The sequence below is a fragment of the Chelonoidis abingdonii genome, chromosome 5 (genome assembly GCF_003597395.2).
Source record: "Chelonoidis abingdonii isolate Lonesome George chromosome 5, CheloAbing_2.0, whole genome shotgun sequence".
NCBI lineage: Eukaryota > Metazoa > Chordata > Testudines > Testudinidae > Chelonoidis > Chelonoidis abingdonii.
The window spans coordinates 125,952,717-125,964,389 of record NC_133773.1 but is presented as its reverse complement, the minus strand read 5'-3'; the positions used below and the strand labels follow the sequence as shown (position 1 = coordinate 125,964,389).

At 44.5% G+C, this 11,673-nt stretch overlaps 1 protein-coding gene across 2 annotated transcripts in view; it reads left to right on the top strand.

Annotated features, from left to right (window-relative positions):
- Positions 1–11,673, top strand: part of GRK4 (G protein-coupled receptor kinase 4) — a 118,292-nt gene that overhangs the window by 702 nt on the left and 105,917 nt on the right. The window lies entirely within an intron of this gene.

Genomic DNA, 11,673 nt, shown 5'->3' with positions numbered 1-11,673 from the left:
TGACTTTGCCGGATGTTTCCGAGAGATATTTCAACCGTATTCTTTAACTCAAAAAGTGATTATGGGAAGGTGGGTTACTAAGAGGAGGACACTCCCTATTCAACTGAAATAGGCTCTGACTTTGTCAAAAACTTTAAGAAATTTTTGCCTTGTCCTCAAAATCCCTGGCAACTAAAAAGTACCTGATGAATGCCGTCTGCAGTTTCAGGTTGAGTGTTTTACATTGCTTGGTATGAAAGTATCTGACTGTATAACTGCAGAGAGTCTCCGAGCTTTGAGATGGCTTCTCCAATGAGCAACCGTATTTTAAATAAGTCTGAAATCTTGTTCTCTCAAATCGGTTTTTTTTTTTTCGGAATACACAGTTGCATAAGTGGCTACATGAAAGCCTCCTCAGACTTGCATAAGTGGCTGCATAAAAGCTTTCAGACTACCCTATGCTCTTAGTAGATGCTTGCTCTGAGCTCCCCTGTTCTCCTCTTTGGACCTGATCTTCCTGCTTTCGATTGTATTGGGTAGCTTACTGAGTAGTTCCACTGATTTCAGTGGGATGACTCAAAGTGAATAAGGGCGGAGGAATCTGGCCCTATAAGTTTTGCAAGTCACTCCCACCCTAAGTAGGTTTGGCATGTATACTGTGTGTGTATCCGGTGAAATCTGTCTTAAGCTGCCTGAACCAAAAAAAACAGCAACCCCCCCTCCAGTCTTCAGCTTTGAAATTGGGCTTAGAAAGTAGAATAATGATCACAATGTTGATACATCTGCCAATGTTAGTTAAAAAGACCACCTCAGCCCAACTGAGTGATTTAGTTCCACTGACAATATACATCTGTGGTGTTGCAGCATGGGTTTGGAGTTTGCACTGGAATGATCTAAGAAATGGGGAGAGTATGGGCAGCACATGGGCATAGTAGAGCTTGGAGCCAGGTCCCACTAAGGATAGAGTGGTAACTGGGAATACTTTTGCGTGGCTGCTTAACATAGGGTTGCCTCCTCAGTTTAGATTCCACTATATATAGAATAAATTACGATGGTATGACTGACCAAAATGAGAATTTTTACTGTACTCGTAGATGTATAAGCAAAAAGATCAAGGAGTACTTGTGGCACCTTAGAGACTAACAAATTTATTTGGGGATAAGCTTTCGTGGGCTAAAACCCACTTAGTCAGATGCATGGAGTGAAAATACAGTAGGAAGCTATATATAAACAGAGAACATGAAAAAATGGGTGTTGCCATACCAACTCTAATGAGACTAATCAATTAAGGTGGGCTATTATCATCAGGAGAAAAAAACCTTTTGTAGTGATAATCAGGATGGCCCATTTCAAACAGTTGACAAGAAGATGTGAGTAACAGTAGGGGAAAAATTAGCATGGGGAAATCGTTTTTACTTTGTGTAATGACCCATCCACTCCCAGTCTTTATTCAAGCCTCGGATGTATAGTTTGACAGCAGCTGACTTGATATGACCAGTCGTACCCAAGATTAAACGTATTGTGAGTAGTAATGACAGTGCATAAACATTGTTTCTATTTTTCTCCCTTTCCCCCTTAGATAGATATGAGCAAGTACAACATATTTTGGCTTAGAATCCTGATCACTTGATCAGTAGGGAGTGTCTTATCTTCAGTCTTTTAGGTCTCTGTCCTGGAGGCATCCTGATGTGTCTTGCATTTTTCAAAGTGCTGCTCAAACAGTAATGTTTTTGCCACATGTGGAGTGCACTCATTGGTCCTGGAAAGATCTCTTTCATTGCTTTAACCAGGAAAGGGGCCGTCTCCAGGCACCAGCGGAGGATGCATGTGCCTGGGGTGGCATTCCTTCCATTCTTGGGGCAGCACAGTCTGGAAGCCTTTTTTTTTCCCCCGTGGGGTGGCAAAAATGGTAGAGCTGGCCCTGATTAGTAACACCTCACATCAACTTAGTTGCTGTCCCCTTTATCCTGAGTTGGTGTGAGGGCTGTGAGTGCATGAAACTGACTCGGATACTGTGGTGACGGATACCCTAAGAAATAAAGTAAATCTTCACTTGGAGAGCTGGACAGGTGAGGCAAAAACTATCCAGATCTCTGAGACATCTTCTCCTTCTCTGCTGCCGTTTTTCTCATCTCATTGCATAGTATGAAGGAACAGGAGAGACTAGAGAAGTGCATAGTTGCTGCTTCTTACATAAGGGTCAAATCCTCAGTTGGTGTAAAACGGCATAGCTCCAAGGATCTTTCAGATAATGTTGGAGTACATCAATAATTCATCCTATGAAATGGGGAAATTGCATGAGGTTTGATAGGAGCAGGTTACATTACTTTTATTAGAGCATAAATATTTCCCTTGAATTTGCTAATTATTTTTCCTACTCTACTGTGCTCTTGTGAAAAGTTAAACCCATTTCCACTTCCCAAAGCCATGATAGAGGAAAAAGGACTATGTTCTCAATAATGGACTGCACAGCTCTTCTAACTTGAGACTCTCATGACACAGATGGGGGTAGGCAAAATATTAATCTTAAAAGCACTTTACAGACACTAATCCTTCACATCCTTGTGAGGTAGATGGCTGTTAACCGCATTTCACAGATAAGGAAATTGAAACAGAGGTGTTGCATGCCTTGCTCAAATCCATAGAAAAGGTCTACTTCAAAGTGTTCTTTAAAATTCAGGAGTTCCGGATTCTCAAGCTTTGTTTACACTAGTACTTTTGTTAGTCAAGGGTTTGGGGAAAAAACCACACCCCTGACTGACAAGTTTCATCCGCAAAAGCGCTGGTGTGGACATCATTATATCAGTGAGAGAGCATCTCCTGCTGACATAGCTACCGTTGCTGGTTAGGGATGGTTCAGTAATGCTGGTGGGAATGATCTCTCCTGCCTCCATAGAGTGGCTGCACAGGAGACCCTACAGCAGTACAGCTGCGCCGCTGTAGGGTCCATAGCACAGACATAGCCTTAGATGCTAAATCAGATCACTAGACCATGCTTCATGCTGGCTTGAAACTATCAGATCTTGTGGTCTCTAAGAATGACTTCAAACAAAATAACTTCCCAATTCTTTCTTCTTTTTTGTTTGTTTGGCCCTAATGATGATGGCAGCTGATAGTACAAAACTACTGCCAATTGTTTGCCAAATAAGTGTAAAATGTTTCTACTGCTATGTTGACAATCTAGAAGAGATGTGTGGGTATGGAAACACTTGCTGCTTAAAGTATGGTTTGCTTTAATGAATCAGAAGGAATAATTTAAAATATAAAATCAAATTAACTGAATTGTAGTTAAACTTTCAATGAGCCCAGTCACTGAATAGCTAGAGACTTTGTCTCCTGAGATCTTTGCATAATATGCCTTTACTTGTGTCACTAAATTTATATTTCAATTTGCTTGACAACGATGCTAGTCTTTATTAATCCATAAGTCCAGTTTTCCCTCTAGCACCTTCATGTTTTCACATTATATCCAAAAACAGCTGAGTCTAGAAACTCTAAATTTGTCCTATATACTTCTCAGTGAGGACTAGTATCTTGGAACAAAATGGATCACCTCTTCTGCATTCATGATCACATACCATCCGTGTAGCAACTACTGCAATTCCTTGTACGGGGAAATATTCACTGTAGTTTTTATTGTCTTTTTACATAACTTAGCAGCTAGGCAATAGCTCATCTTGTATGTCTGGCCATTATGTTCAAAGACAGGACTTCCTATTACTCCTTGGTCCTACCTCACATTCTTTTAGAAATCTGCCTGGCTTATATCTAGGTTAGTGATGCTTTTATTTATTTATTTAAAAAATCAAACTGGGTGGCATGGATTTATACATATGTGTGAGGGTAAAGAGACCTTCCCCCCCCCCCCCCAACTAGATTAAGAATACTTAAAAAATCATTAGAAGAAATGGAAATAACACTTAAGATATTTAGGGGGTTATTTATTTAAGATAGGTGTGATGAGGGGGAGAGGAATTCAAGATAGCTCAAGTATGGAAAGTTTCATCTAAAAAAACCCTTGTTTGCTGGAAGCAATGAGCTATTATTGCAAAGAGAGACATTATAAAGAAAGCTGGAAAGCTGCTTTGAATGCAGCGGGCATTACATTATGTACTATATAAGTAACTGAGGTAAAAGGCTGTACAAGTGTAAAAGCAATTATGGGAGCTTTTTTTATACATAACTTTCCTGTGCAGGGATTTTTATATTTAAAATAAGTTGAATTACTTCTATATTTACAGTGAAGTGGGGAAATTGATACTTGTACTTACACTTGCTTTTTCTAGCAAAAATGTTTCGTGTCATATTAGGTTTCCTGGAAGACATGAAGAGGGAGTCCATGGGGGGAAAAATAATTTATCGAATATAAACTGATTATTCTGAAATTTTGTAAAAGTTCAGAAAAGCCATTTAGTTCTTGTTCTGTTACTGCTTTTGTATTCATTTGTTTTATGCATCATTCACTAGCTTGCTACATTTTTTAATATAAATATGTAGGCCTCATTCATTTCAGTCTTCTATAAGGCAAATAAAAAGAAATGTAGCATAGCTTGTGATAAATTGCTTACCTTCATAACAGTAATTTATATCTTTATCTTGCTCCTTTTTTCATTGCTTAAAGCAATCTGGAGTATAAATACTCCAGAGGAAGCACCTCTTAAATGCATAGGGCCCATTTACACTCACTTTATACAGTGAAAGCAGTATAAAGAAAACTTAGGTGTCTAAGGGTGTTGTCTACTCTTGAAACACTGCAGTGGTGCAGCAGCCAGGGGCAGCAAGTTTGTATTAGTTTTGGTGGTGCCCAGAACTGGTCCAAGTCCTACCCTGCCCCCTGCTCCCCGCCTAAGGCTCTGAGAGGAAGTTTGCATGCGGGAGGGGTGCAGGCTCTGGGCTAAGCATAGAGTTGGGGTGCCAGAGATGGTGTGGGATATAGGATCTAAGAGGGAGTTTGGGGTGCAGGCTCTGGGCTGGAGCAGGGGTTTGGGAGGGGGTGAGGTACAGGCTCTGGGAGGGTGTTTGGGTGAGGGGTGTGGGTTCTGGGCTGGGGCAGAGGGTTGGGGTGTGAGAGGGGTGGGTGCTTATCTCAGGCAACTCCCAAAAGGGATCTGCACACCCCTCTGGCAGCAGCTCCTAGGAGAGGAGGTTGGGGGATCTCTGCATGCCACTGCCCATAGACACTGCCCCCTCAGCTCCTATTGACTTCAGTTCCCTGCCAATGGGAGCTGCGGAGTCAGCACTTGGGGCAGTGGCAGCGGCAGCATGCGGAGAGAGATATCCTTCCCGGGGCCACAGGGACTTGCTGGTCACTTCCAGGAGCAGTGTGGAACGAAGGTGGGCAGGAAGCCACCTTAGCCCTACTGTACTGTTAGTGGTGGTGGCAGTGGCCTGGGGCTCCCTGGCCCTTTTAAATTGCCCAGGGGCAGCAGGCAGGGCCAGAAAATTATCCAAGGAAGGTTCATGGGGACAGCAGGCACGGCTGGGGAAGAGACCTGGCCCCAAACATTAGTGGAGTCGTGCCCCTGGGCCCTGAATATTCCTGGGGCACAGGCACCACGGGCCCATATAACTCACTGGCCCGGCAGCAGTGTTGCAGCGCTTCAGTGTAGACATTACCTATCCTGATGGGAGGTTATTCACCTCCCCAAGAGGGGGTAGCTAGGTTGATGGAAGACCTAGTTGGCTTAACTGGGTCATTCAGAAATGTGAATTTTTCACACTGGTCTTGAGCAACATAGCTGGTCAGTCTAAGTATTGACCAGCTCTAAATCTGACTAAACACCAGGCCAATTCTTAGGAAAGTATTAGTGTAGGAAGAGGTTAAAGGCTGTGCATTTTCTTGTTTTCATGTAGGAATTCTACCAGTTTAAGTGCTGTATTTCTGAAGACTAAATAACATTACCTTCCTCCCTCCCCTGCCTCAGTGTACACATTTTATCTCCCATGCAAAGAGTATCTTTGAAGTCAATTGGACTAGTTATTTAAGGCAAGCAGGATTTTGCCTCAGGTAAGCAGGTATTTCTTATCTTGAAATACTATAGGTGGTGAATGTGACAGGTTGGATCGCAGAACCCCCCTTGGGAACTGCCACCTGATGTGCCAAGATTACTTCTGCCCCTGCTTTCCCTGCCAGCTTGAGACTCCAGCATCCTGTCTTGTTGAGTAGGCTCTGCTCGAACACAGACCCAGGGTCTGAAGCACATGACCCAAAGCTGCAGATTTAGCTGAAAGCAACTTAAGTGTTCCTGTCTTTAACACTCAGATACCCAACTCCCAATGGGGTCCAAACCCCAAATAAGTTAGTTTTACCCTGTATAAAAGCATATACAGGGTAAACTCAAATTGTTCACCTTCTATAGCACTGAGAGATATGCACAGCTGTTTGTCTGCCTGCCCCCCAAAAGGTATTAACCCAGAGTATGCATTAATAAGTAAAAAGTGATATTAAATACAGAAAGTAGGATTTAAGTGGTTCCAAGTAGTAACAGACAGAACAAAGTGAATTACCAAGCAAAATAAAATTGAACATGCAAGTCCATGTCTAAGGAAACTGAATACAGATAAAACCTCACCTTCAGAGGAATTCCAGTAAGTTTCCTTTTACAGACTAGTCTCCTTCTAGTCTGGGTCCAGCAGTCACTCACACCCCCTGTAGTTACTGTCCTTGTTCCAGTTTCTTTCAGGTATCTTTGGGGGTGGAAAAGCTCTCTTTAGCCAGCTGAAGACCAAATGGAGGAGTCACCCACGGTCTTAAATAGAGTTTCTCTTGTGGGTGGGGACCTCCCCCTCTCTCCTATGCAAAGTCTAGCTCAAAGATGGAGTTTGAGTCACCTGGGCAAGTCACATGTCCATGCATGACTCTGTTTTTACAGGCAGCAGCCATTGCTCACATGCTACCTTGAACATCCTCATGTAGACTTCTTAAGGGATAATGGATCTTGGAAGGCTCCAATCCACATAAGTGCTTCTTGATTGGGCACTTAATTTGCCCATTTCTTTCTCAAGAAGCTGACCAAATGCTTTATAAAGGCTACTTAAAAATCAAGCAAGTACACAGCTAGCATTCATAACTTTGAACACAAAAATGATACATGCATATAAATAAGATTAATAGATTCAGTAGATCATAACCTTTAGAGATGTTACATCCAGTTATGTTATATATACATTTATAAGCATATTTCCATAAAGCCAATATCACAGTGATACCTGGGCAGACATCTTCTGACACATACACACTACTAGATCTTGCAAGTAGGAATCAAATTCCAATGAGGATGGTTTCTTCTATGCCTCTATAACTGACAGAAACATGAAAACCTTTCAGATTATTTCTTGAGAGCACATGGGCAAGTGATACCAGGGTTTACACAAACTTGTGTTTTTAGGGGCACCTCTTGCTGGTCTCTTTTGGGAATTAGCTCAGTTCCAGCTCCAGAGCACCCTCTGCAGGCCAGTGATCTGCCTGTCCTCTGGCTCCCATATCCCTCCCTGGACCTAGTGCCCTTTTAATATGGGGTGCTGCACCCTGGCAGTAACCCCTCTCTCTCAGGGTCTCCCCTCCCTGGGAAACCCCCACCTCACCTCAGTATATGACTACTACCAGTCATTGTCTAGCCTCTGTGCCCTGGGGCAGACTGCAGTATCAGCCTACTCATCACTGGCAAGGTTGGGTTTAGACCTGCTGCCTTGGCCTACCCCTGGGCTGCCCTCTGCAACCCCTAGTACCTTTTAGCCCAATACTAGGCCACAGCCTTGAGCTCTCCAGGCTGTAGCTCCCCAGCTCCTCTGCCTTTCCCCAGCCCTGCTTCACTCAAGTACCTTGTGTCTAGCTCCCTGCAGCCAGGCCTATCTCCCTCTATAGCTAGAAAGAAACTACCTGGGCTTCTGGCTTCTCTGCCTTTATAGGGCCAACTGAGTCTATTTGCGGCATGGCCCCAGCTGCAGCCACTTCCCCCAATCAGCCCTGTTTTTAACCCTTCAGGGCAGGAGCAGAGCAGAGCGGAGCGGAGCGAGCGGGCGGGGGGGGGGGGGGGAGACCACCCTGCTACAGGACTGTAAATAAAGATCCATACTCTCTGATCATCTGTATTATAAAAACAAACAGGTCTTGAAAATCCACTCATTAGTGGTGAATATCATCAGTTTCTGCAGAATCTAAGCTTTCATTTTAAAAAGACATTTATAGCTCTTGTAAATACTGCTACCTTTTCCCTTTCTCTCTATAGTTTGGGGCATCCTAAGCTACCAGGTGCATCGCTCAGGTGATAGACGAGGATACCCCATACATAACATGGGCTGCTCTGAATATATTGAATAAGGACCTGTGGTCCTATGGCTGTGAGTCAGGCAAACTTCCTCTCCATATATATATTATATGTCCATGTTTTATATATATATAACTTCCTCTATGAGAGTATAATCTTCTTGAACAAAGTACTGAGATACCATCTGAAAGGAGTCTTCCACAGCCAGCTCATCTCAGGGTTATTTCCATAACCGACACATACACACGTATTTTAAAATGTGTATATGTGTCAGTTATAGAAATAATTGTGAGACGAGCTGGCTGTCGAAGACTCCTTTCAGATGGTATCTCAGTACTTTGTTCAAGAAGATTATACTCTCATAGAGGAGGTTAGAATACTTCTCAACAAAAAGGCAACACAAGCTCTACAAGAATGGGAACAAGTTGACTCACAAATTATAAGAGCAAGCTACTGTGATATCCATATTGTTATATTTCTGAAACTTGGCAAATGCTAGGAAACCCACAACAGAAAACTTAATGCATTCTATCTGATATGCTTGTGAAGAAAATTTGGTGTCAGCTGGTGGGATAAAGTAACCAATGCTGATGTGTTATAAAAGACTGGCCAGTAGACTGTAGAGATGATTCAAGAAAGAAGCTGAAGTGGTTTGGACATGTACAAATGTCAGAAAACTGTCTTCCTAGACCAGTACTTGATTGGCTGTCACCTAGGCCTTGTCTACACTTACAGTTTTGCAGCGCTGGCCGTTACAGCTGTGGTCGTACAGCTGTGTACGGCCAGCGCTGCAGTGTGTCCACACTGACAGCGACCAGCGCTGCAGTGTGTCCACACTTGCACCAGGTTTGCAGCGCTTTGATGAGTGGTGCATTGTGGGCAGCTATCCCACAGAGCACACTCGTCCCAATTTGCTGCTGGGGGTTGTGGGAAGGGGACGGAAGGGTGCGGGTTCATTCCGCTTTCCTGTTCCAACGACCCGTGGTGCATCGCCTTCCCTTTTCAGCGTTTGGTGACATTGTGATTCTGCAGCGTGTGATTTCAGTAAGAAATGGAGCCGAGCTGCTTAGATGTTGCTGATGAATGTTGCCAGCACATCCGTCTGGCAGATGATCTTTCCTTATGCTCCAAAGTGACAGTGAGAGCTCAGATGATGAAATAGATGCTGCTGACGCTGCTGACACTAATTGCTTGTCGCAGTAACGGACGTGCTCTGCAGCGTGGAACGCCACCTGGGCTCGGGAAACACAAGTACTGCAGTGGTGGGATCACATCGCCTGCAAGTCTGGGATGACGAGCAGTGGCTGCACAACTTTAGATGCGAAAAGCCACTTTCATGGGACTGTGTGCTGAGCTCGCCCCAACCCTGGCAGCGCAAGGACACGAGACTGAGAGCTGCCCTGTCAGTGGAGAAGCGGTGGCTATTGCAGTCTGGAAGCTGGCAACTCCAGACAGCTACCGATCGTATCGCAACCAGTTTGGAGTGGAAGTCAACACCGTTGGAATAGTTGGATGATGCAAGTTTGCAGGGCCATTAATGCGCATCTCTGTTCAGACGACCGTGACTCTGGGAATGTGCAGGACATTGTGGATGGCTTTGCCCAAATGGGTTTCCCTAACTGTGGAGGGGCAACAGATGGGACGCTATTCCTATTCTGGCACCACCCCACCTGACATCGAGTACATTATCGGAAGGGGTATTTCTCAATGGTTTCCAGCCGCTGTGGATTCTCCGTGGGCGTTTCACTGACATTTACACAGGCTGGCCTGGAAAGGTGCATGATGCACACATCTTTCGGAACAGTGGCCTGTTCAGGAAGCTGCGCGGCAGGGACTTTTTTCCCAGACCGTAAGATCACAGTGGGGGACGTCGAAATGCCATGTGTTGATCCTTGAGGACCCCGCTTACCCGTTAATGCCTTGGCTCATGAAACCGTATTACAGGGAAGCTTGACATGAGCAGGACCGTTCAACTACAGGCTGAGCCGGTGCAGAATGACCGTGGAGCATGCTTTTGGCCGTTTAAAGGGGAAGATGGAGAAGTCTCTACGGAAGCTGGACGTGGGGGAAAGCAGCATCACCCAGCGATTATAACCGCGTTGCTGTATCCTCCATAATATTTGTGAAGGGAAGGGTGAAACCTTCATTGACGAATGGGACCTCCGAGGTTCAACGCCTGGAGGCTGAATTTGAACAGCCAGAGAGCAGGGCGACTAGAGAGGCCCAGCCAGTGCTTCAAGGATAAGGGATGCCTTAAAGGAGCACTTTGAGGCTGAAAAGCCAACAGTAATGTGGGTGCCTTCCACTGCAGTTAAGAGCATTGCTCCCAGCAGTTACCATGCAGTGTTTCATTGATTTGCACTTCCTATTTTACTTGTAGTAGATGTTTACAGTTTCTGTAATAATAAACAGTGAATAAAAAGAAAGAAATCCTTTATTAAAAATACAGTACATAACACGAAGGGGGGACGGTGATTATTTCCTCCTTGTTCTAGGGCAGTTTTGGATGCAGTGGTGGATGCTGTATGCACTGTTTTATTATTACATTTTAACAAACTTTATAGCCCATTTTTGTTGTTTTCAAATAACTGTAATTTTCTTTCTTTTTTTCCATCAATTACTAGGTTGTTTCTCTTTCTATAAAGATGGAGGAGTCAGGAGACTGATCCCGCTCAATGGTGTATAATTTAGTATTATGTGCACTAGGTGTATGTGGTGGGAGTCTGATAAAACATAGTATTTGAACACTAACCATTTATTAGTTCTAAGGAACAGAGCCCCTCCTGAAATGAGACTCTGTAGGTTGTTTTCTGTCTGAATTTATAGATTTCTGCATTCTATTCCCAGATTGATTCAGGCTATAATTCTAGGTCCAGATTTTCTATGATGTCAAGAAACACCACCACTGCAGATAGTGTTTTATAACTAGCATCACAAGAGACACTAAATTACAGCCCTGCTATCCCCATTAGCTATATGTCCTTTGTTTATAATCTCCTTTCTTTCTGTATATACCTTGTACTTCAGTTCATGGAAAAAAATGAACTCCAAAATCAATCAGGTTAGCATGATATCTGTTTTTGTCCCTTTCTTCAACCCCTGTGTAAAAACAGTAAAGGCCAAAGTCTGTACTGAAATACATACATGCAGCTTCTATTAAAGCCCGCTCTCACCGGCCGGAGCTCTGGCAAGCCCCGCTCTCCCCGCTCTCCCGGCGCGAGCGCGGCAAACCCCGCAAGCCCGCTCTCCCGGCCGAGCTCCAGCAAGCCCCGCTCTCCGGCCGGAGCGCGGCAAGCCCCGCAAGCCCCGCTCTCCCGGCCGGAGCTCCAGCAAGCGCCGCTCTCCGGCCGGAGGCGCGGCAAGCCCCGCAAGCGCCGCTTCCGGCCGGAGCTCCAGAAAGCGCTGCTCTCCCGGCCGGGAGCGCTGC